An 8,855-nucleotide genomic window follows, 5' to 3' on the forward strand; every position below is an offset into this window, starting at 1 on the left:
TCCATAATGCATTTTTAATTAAAAAAGGCCAATGTATATTGCATTTCATTTAAATACATGTTATATCTACTAAATCATCTAATCTGCAACTATGAAACCAAGAGATAATTACAAAACATCCTGTAGGTGTTAAGTGAGTAATTACATGCTTTTAGTAATTAGACAATGTCTTGTTACACGTGTACACAAAACATTTTGGAATTACACTTTTGCATTCGGCCCTGTTGCACCATGTGAATAATTAGATCGAGGATGTTGCCTCAAACTAACAACACAAGTCTGAATCATCGAGACAGGCCAGGAAATAGTACGTTCAACTGTAACAAAGAAAATCGACGTTAAATAAAGGTTCCACGACTTTCAGGTTAGTGGTGCTGTCGCGCTAAAATGGATCCATGAAAATAACTTTGGCTGTAGCTAATCCTTACGTACCTGTTACATACTTATTACAGATTGAGATGATACAGAACAGTTCCCCCTAAGTGGTCGGTGGGGATTTCGGCCGGATTTCACTAGTGGGACATTTTGGGTCCTAGATTCATTTCTGTAACAGATACAACCTATTATGATGTATCCTGGTAATCACAACCACCCTTGGCTTCAATAAAAACACATAAAAACAGACTTTTGGGTCACCATTTTAAAAACTCATCTATTGGAAAGGCAAAAAGAATATTTTTCAGAAAACATTTCTGCCATTCAGCATAAAGATTTTTTTTTTGAAAGCATTATAAAGAATTGTGTCAATGGTATTTCCTCATACTTTCATGCCTTTACTATCAAATCACACTGTATTGGGTTGAAAATAATGAAATAATGAAATAATAGAAGGTAAAAAATATAGGCACCCCCAAAAAATTTGGTTCTTCTACCTAGAAATAAAACACTATTAAATAAATAAGATTGAACGTATTGTGCTTCTTTTTGCATGTAAAAAGCACTAGATTGCTAATTACGTTTGGACTTATATAATTTATAAACTCCAACTTCTTTCCAAAAACTCAAGAACACCCCCATACTATTTTGACTAAATATTTATTTTTATATAATATTTATAATACAAAAGATGTATTATGGTTCAAAACATCATATATAGTGATGTACACCCTTGTAATCCCTATTCTTGTCTACACATTAGCCTTTCTAAGATGCATGGTCAATGTCGTTGCCTGGTGAAAAGTTCTCATAGCAACCCAAACTATACAACTATACAACCCATATTATACACGGACAACCCAAATTATACACAGAACGCTTCACGAAAGTGGCTACAAATAATATACCATTGGAATGGGACGATTATGGCGATTCTATTTTTCTAAATAATTATGCAAATGAGCACTGTCCGCGGATCCGCGGATGTCGACTATGTAATGTTAAAGATCTCTCTGACAGGAGACTCAGCCAGGCGTTCCCAGCAGACCCTTACAGTACGCTTGGGTCTGCAGAGTCTGTCCAGCTTCCTCCCCCGCCTTCGGATCCAACTCACCACCAGGTGGTGATCAGTTGACAGCTCCGCCCCTCTCTTCACCCGAGTGTCCAAGACATACGGCCGCAGGTCAGATGGAACGACAACAAAGTCGATCATCGACCTACGGCCTAGGGTGTCCTGGTGCCACGTGCACTGATGGACACCCTTATGCTTGAACATGGTGTTCATTATGGACAAACTGTGACTAGCACAGAAGTCCAATAACTGAACACCACTCGGTTTCAGATCAGGGAGGCCGTTCCTCCCAATCACGCCCCTCCAGGTGTCACTGTCATTGCCCACGTGGGCGTTGAAGTCCCCCAGTAGAACGATGGAGTCCCCAGTCTGAGCACTTTCCAGCACCCCTCCCAGAGACTCCAAGAAGGTTGGATACTCTGCACTGCCGTTCGGCCCGTAGGCACAAACAACAGTGAGAGACCTATCCCCGACCCGTAGGCGCAGGGAAACGACCCTCTCGTTGACTTACATATTTAATTTCAAATACCTGGAAAGGACAGAGTGACTTCAGGTTGGCCAGTCCATTTCCCTCCAGTCTGATCTGTTGTTAATCTAACCTTGTACTGAGCTGAGTAAGTCTCTCTCAGGTCTGGGATCAGCGGGGTGTGGTCATTATTATTGTTACGGTACGTCACACGACCTCTGTAGTCTGGATCATCAGTCAGATTCACAGGATTCCCATCAATATATTTTCTAGTGAACCAGAAGGTTGATGTGACTTTATGACCACTTGGATACTTGTAGGTGCAGCTCAGCTCCACTGTTGACCCCTTCAAGACACAGATACTCTGAGTGGAGTAGGTCACATCCCAAGTCACCCTGACCCAGTACCACTGAAACACAGTCACACAACACAATGGAGTTAGAAAGAAACCAAGAAAGTATGGTTGTTTTGATTATAATTTGTTTTGCTTCTCTACTTTTTAAGGACAATTCATGATTGATAATGAAAAGTATGTTAATGTCAATGTCAATTTACTCACTGTTAATAGGGAAATGCTGTCTGTCTACAGACATATATTTATTTGCTTGGACAGGTTTTTAAATTTTTATTTAAAATGTTATATTTAACATGATTAGGTGTTGTCCACCTGAACAGACGTTATTTGAAGTGGAACTATAGAAGACATTAATGGTGTAAGAACGTAAAGAAGCGCTTGTTCAGTTTTGCCACAAGGCATTATGGGGATTCATTGTATGTAAATACACAGTTCTACATACAATTAGAACTAGCTTCTGACTGTTTTATCAACACGTGGTTATTACAATATTTTAAATTAAATACTTTGATTTGCTTTCCATTTAACATTCTGTCCTCATATTAGACTGCAGATAACCCCTTCTAATGCTTGCTATTTTTTATGTGAATCAACAGGAAATGTGTTGGTGGTTTTCCTCTGGTGTTTTTCAGGTATGTTCTGTTTCCTATTTTAATTATGTTATGCCAGTGATTCTAAGCCAAGCACGATCTATTCCAACAGTTTCCATCTGATTATTTTAATTTAGGGTTAGGGTTATCTCATAGCCTAGGCCATCTTTATGTAGATGGCCTAGGCCATCTTCATGGCAAAGAACAGATCCTTAGATAGTTCTTTGCCATGTTGAACTTCCATTTGACCAGTATGAGGGAGTGTGAGAGCGATGACACCAAATTTAATGCACCTGCTCCCCATTCACACCTGAGACCTTGTAACACTAATGAGTCACATGACACCAGGGAGGGAAAATGGCTAAATGGGCCCAATTTAGGGGTGTATTCACTTTTGTTGCCAGCGGTTTAGATATTAATGGCTGTGTGTTGAGTTATTTTGAGGGGACAGCAAATATACACTGTTATACAAGCTGTACACTCACTACTTTACATTGCAGCAAAGTGTTGTTTCTTCAGTGTTGTCACATGAACAAGTATAATCAAATATTTACAAAAATGTGAGGGGTGTACTCACATCTGTGAGATACTGTATATGTAGAGCACTGGTACTGTAACCGGTGTAGGTGCGTGAAACAAGGAGCCAACGCAGGGAGGTAGTTCAGATAGCAATAGATATATTAACAAAAGCACGCGTAACTCTCAGGCGCACAGGCGCAAAACAAGCGTGCAGACAGCTCAGATACAAACGTACACCGCACATAGAACAATACCACACAAAGACAGCCAGAAACACAGGAACTTATATATGCGATCTAATGAGGGAATGGACACCAGGTGTGTGCAATAACAAGACAGGACAGTGCCGTGGGAGGAGGAGCGGCGTGGCTAGAAGGCCGGCGATGACGCGCGCCGAACACCATGTCGGGAGGGGTGGCGCGCGTCCTCCATGCGCGTCCTCGTTACAGTACCCCCCCCTCGACGCGCGGCTCCGGCAGCGCGCCCCCGCCGGCCCCGGGGCCGACCCGGAGGACGCCGCGCAGGACGATCAGGGCGCCGACGATGGAAGTCGGCGAGGAGCTCCGGATCAAGAACATCCACCGCCGGCACCCAGCAACGCTCCTCCGGGCCGTACCCCTCCCACTCCACCAGGTACTGCAGGCCCCCCCCCCGGCGCCTCGAGTCGAGGATGGAACGGACAGAGTACGCCGGGCCCCCCTCGATGTCCAGAGGGGGCGGAGGGACCTCCCGCACCTCAGGTTGCTGGAGGGGACCAGCCACCACCGGCCTGAGGAGAGACACATGGAACGAGGCATTAATCCTGTAATCAGGGGGAAGTTGTAACTTGTAGGTTACCTCGTTCACTCTCCTCAGGACTTTGAACGGCCCCACAAACCGCGGGCCCAGCTTCCGGCAGGGCAGGCGGAGAGGGAGGTTCCGGGTCGAGAGCCAGACCCGGTCGCCCACTGTGTAGACCGGGGCGTCGCTGCGCCGGCGGTCGGCAGCAGACTTCTGGCGAGCACCGGCGCGCCGGATGTGCCGATGAGCTACGGACCAGGTGTCCTCGGCGCGCCGGAACCAGTCGTCCACCACCGGAGCCCCGGTCTCGGGCTGGCTCTGCCATGGTGCCAAGACCGGCTGGTACCCCAGGACGCACTGGAAAGGGGTCAAGGAAGTGGAGGAGTGGCGGAGTGAATTCTGAGCATACTCTGCCCAGGGCAGGAACTCCGCCCACTCCCCCGGCCGGTCCTGGCAATAAGACCGTAGGAACCTCCCCAGGTCTTGGTTCACACGCTCCACCTGCCCATTAGCTTCGGGGTGGAACCCGGAGGTGAGGCTGACCGAGACCCCCAACCGGCCCATAAAGGCCCTCCAAACCCGAGACGTGAACTGAGGGCCCCGGTCAGAAACAATGTCCTCCGGCACCCCGTAGTGCCGGAAGACATGGGTGAAAAGAGCCTCCGCGGTCTGCAGGGCCGTCGGGAGACCAGGGAGAGGAAGGAACCGGCAGGCCTTTGAGAACCGGTCCACAACAACCAGGATCGTGGTGTTGCCTAGTGAGGGGGGTAGATCAGTCAAAAAGTCAATGGACAGGTGCCTTACACTGAGCGCACACCGAACAGGAGGACACGTACACTCTCACATCCTTAGCCAGGCCAGGCCACCAGTACTTGTCGGTAAGGCAGCGCACCGTACGGTCTATGCCTGGGTGACCCGTGGAAGGGGACGTGTGGGCCCAGTAAATGAGACGGTCATGGACATCCAGCGGGACGTACTGACGACCCGCAGGACACCCAGGAGGCCCAGGATCGCCACGCAACGCCCGCTGAAGGTCCGCGTCCACGTCCCACAGAACCGGCGCCACAATGCACGAGGCGGGCAGAATCGGTGTCTCATCTACCCGCCTCACACCCGCGTCACACAACCGATACAGTGCGTCTGCCTTGGTGTTTTTCGTACCCGGCACATATGACAGCGTGAAATCAAACCGGGTGAAAAACAACGCCCACCTGGCCTGACGAGGGTTCAGTCTCCTCGCCGCCCGGATATACTCCAGGTTTCGGTGGTCGGTCCAGACTACAAACGGGTGTCTCGCTCCTTCGAGCCAATGTCTCCAAACAGTCAAGGCGCTAAACACAGCCAACAGCTCCCTATCACCGACGCCATCGTTGCGCTCTGCCTCACTGAGCTTCCGCGAGTAAAAAGCGCAGGGGCGACGCTTAGGAGGGGTACCTGATAGTTGGGACAACACAGCACCTATCCCAACCTCAGAGGCATCCACCTCCACTATGAACGGCAGTGACGGGTCGGGGTGAGCCAAAACCGGGGCAGAGGTGAACATTCTCTTAAGGGTGCGAAATGCCTCGTCTGCCTCGGCCGTCCAGGTGATCTGGCTCGGCCCACCCTTCAATAAGGAAGTGATAGGAGCTGCTACCTTGCCGAAGCCCCGTATAAACCTACGGTAGAAATTGGCAAACACAATAAACCGCTGCACCGCCTTAACCGTGGTAGGAACGGGCCAATTACGCACGGCTGACACACGATCAACTTCCATTTCCACCCCATCGGCGGTAATTCGAAACCCGAGGAAGGAGACGGCTCGCTGGAAGAACGCGCACTTCTCTGCTTTAGCGTACAAGCCATGCTCCAACAGCCGCTTCAGCACCCTGCGAACGAGAGACACATGCTCAGCACGCGTAGCGGAATACACGAGGATGTCGTCAATGTAAACCACAACTCCGCGCCCCAGCATGTCCCTAAACACATCGTTCACAAAGGACTGAAACACTGCCGGGGCATTCATTAACCCATACGGCATCACCAGGTATTTGTAGTGACCCGTGGTGGTGCTGAAGGCGGTTTTCCACTCGTCTCCCTCTCGGATTCTCACCAAATTGTACGCACTCCGGAGGTCCAGTTTCGTGAAGAAGCGCGCCCCATGCATTGACTCAATATATTGGGAAATCAGGGGGATAGGATATGAGTACCGGATCGTCAGTTTGTTTAACGCCCTGTAGTCAATGCACGGACGCAAACCCCCATCCTTCTTCCTCACGAAAAAGAAACTCGAGGAGGCGGGCGAGGTCAATCAATCAATCAATCAAAATTTATTTATAAAGCGCTTTTTACAACAGCAGTTGTCACAAAGTGCTTTACAGAGACACCCGGCCTTAAACCCCAAGGAGCAAACAACAGTAGTGTTGAATTTCAGTGGCTAGGAAAAACTCCCTAAGAAGGTCGAATTTTAGGAAGAAACCTAGAGAGGACCCAGGCTCAGAGGGGTGACCAGTCCTCTTCTGGCTGTGCCGGGTGAGATATTAAGAGTCCAATTGGAATAATAAATAAATTTCTCTTGGCTAAATCCAGAGTATATTTGATTTTAGACTAGGTCAGAAGTATGACCAAGTGGACAAGGACAGGAACAGCAACGGTCCCCCCAAACCAGGTAATCCGCAGGTGTGGACCAGGACCTCATCTCCTTCTAAAATTTTAATTTTAAGCCATTTGGTTTTAAAAATATATATATCTATTTATTTTGTGTACGTAGGTCAATATTTTACTGTACATTTGTCATTAAATCTATAAAAATGTAACATTATCAAACAAACAAAATCATTTCCTTTAATTCAAATGTCAACATTTTTACATTATCTTCTTGAGTCCTTGGGTCCAGTCTTGTTGTGTTCAGGGCGTTGTTTAGAGGGGTCCAGAGTGTATTTATGAAATATGTTTAAATCATCAGGCTAGGTCAGAAGTATGACCAAGTGGACAAGGACAGGAACAGCAACGGTCCCCCCAAACCAGGTAATCCGCAGTTGTGGACCAGGACCTCATCTCCTTCTAAAATTTTAATTTTAAGCCATTTGGTTTTAAAAATATATATATCTATTTATTTTGTGTACGTAGGTCAATATTTTACTGTACATTTGTCATTAAATCTATAAAAATGTAACATTATCAAACAAACAAAATCATTTCCTTTAATTCAAATGTCAACATTTTTACATTATCTTCTTGAGTCCTTGGGTCCAGTCTTGTTGTGTTCAGGGCGTTGTTTAGAGGGGTCCAGAGTGTATTTATGAAATATGTTTAAATCATCAGGCTTGGTAAAGAGGAGATTGGTTGATGCGACAACAAGCACATGTGAGTTTTTAAAAAGGTCCTTATGACAAAGACAGAAACAAATATTATGGACATGATGGAGTTCATAGATTTATAAAATGATACTTAAATTCAGTTACAACTACAACTAAAATGTATTGTCATGAAAACCTCTTCATAAATTGAATAAAACAAAATGTTTGTATTTTCTATGCAGTGGGCCTACTGTACCACTGTAATTATGGCCTCTACAACGTAGATTATAGGCTTGACATTTAATATAATTAGTGAGATAATCAAGTACTCCATCAATTAAAAACAGTATTATTCATTATTACATCATACCAATTCAGTTATGAATTAACCCTATCAGTTGGTATATTCAAATAAAACCTGCAGTGGGTAACACTGGACATATACCGATCAGCCATAACATTATGACCACCTGCCTAATATTGTGTAGGTCCCCCTTTTGATGCCAAAACAGCCCTGACTCGTCGAGGCATGGACTCCACTAGACCTCTGAAGGTGTGCTGTGGTATCTGGCACCAAGACGTAAGCAGCAGAAAGTTGCGAGGTGGGGCCTCCATAGATTGAACTTTTTTGTCCAGCACATCCCACAGATGCTCGATTGGATTGAGATCTGGGGAATTTGGAGGCCAATTCATCACCTTGAACTTGTTGTTGTGTTCCTCAAACCATTCCTGAACCATTTTTGCTTTGTGGCAGGGTGCATTATCCTGCTGAAAGAGGCCAATGGCCCCAGGGAATAGTGTTGCTCTGAAAGGGTGCACATGGTCTGCAACAATGCTCAGGTAGGTGGTACGTGTCAAAGTAACATCCACATGAATGGCAGGACCCAAGGTTTCCCAGCAGAACATTGCCCAAAGCATCACATTGCCTTTCCCTGCTTGCCTTCTTCCTGTAATGCATCCTGGTGCCATGTTTTCTCCAGGAAAGCGACACAGCAATTAACGCGATGTAAAAGAAAACGTGATTCATCAGACCAGGCCACCTTCTTCCATTGCTCTGTGGTCCAGTTCTGGTGCTCACATGCCCATTGTAGGTGCTTTCGGCAGAGGACAGGGGTCAGCATGGACACCCTGACTGGTCTGCGGCTATGCAGCCCTATACACAACAAACTGTGATGCACTGTGTGTTCTGACACCTTTCTATCAGTACCAGCATGAACTTTTTCAGTTATTTGAGCTACAGTAGCACGTCTGTTGGATAAGACCACACGGGCCAGCCTTCGCTCCCCACGTGCATCAATGAGCCTTGGATCCATGACCCTGTCGTTGGTTCACCGCTTTTCCTTCCTTGGAGCACTTTTGATCGGTACTGACCACTGCAGACCCGGAACACCCCACAAGGGCTGCAGTTTTGAAGATGCTC

Source organism: Esox lucius, chromosome 9 (assembly GCF_011004845.1).
Source record: "Esox lucius isolate fEsoLuc1 chromosome 9, fEsoLuc1.pri, whole genome shotgun sequence".
In the NCBI taxonomy this organism is placed as follows: Eukaryota; Metazoa; Chordata; class Actinopteri; order Esociformes; family Esocidae; genus Esox; species Esox lucius.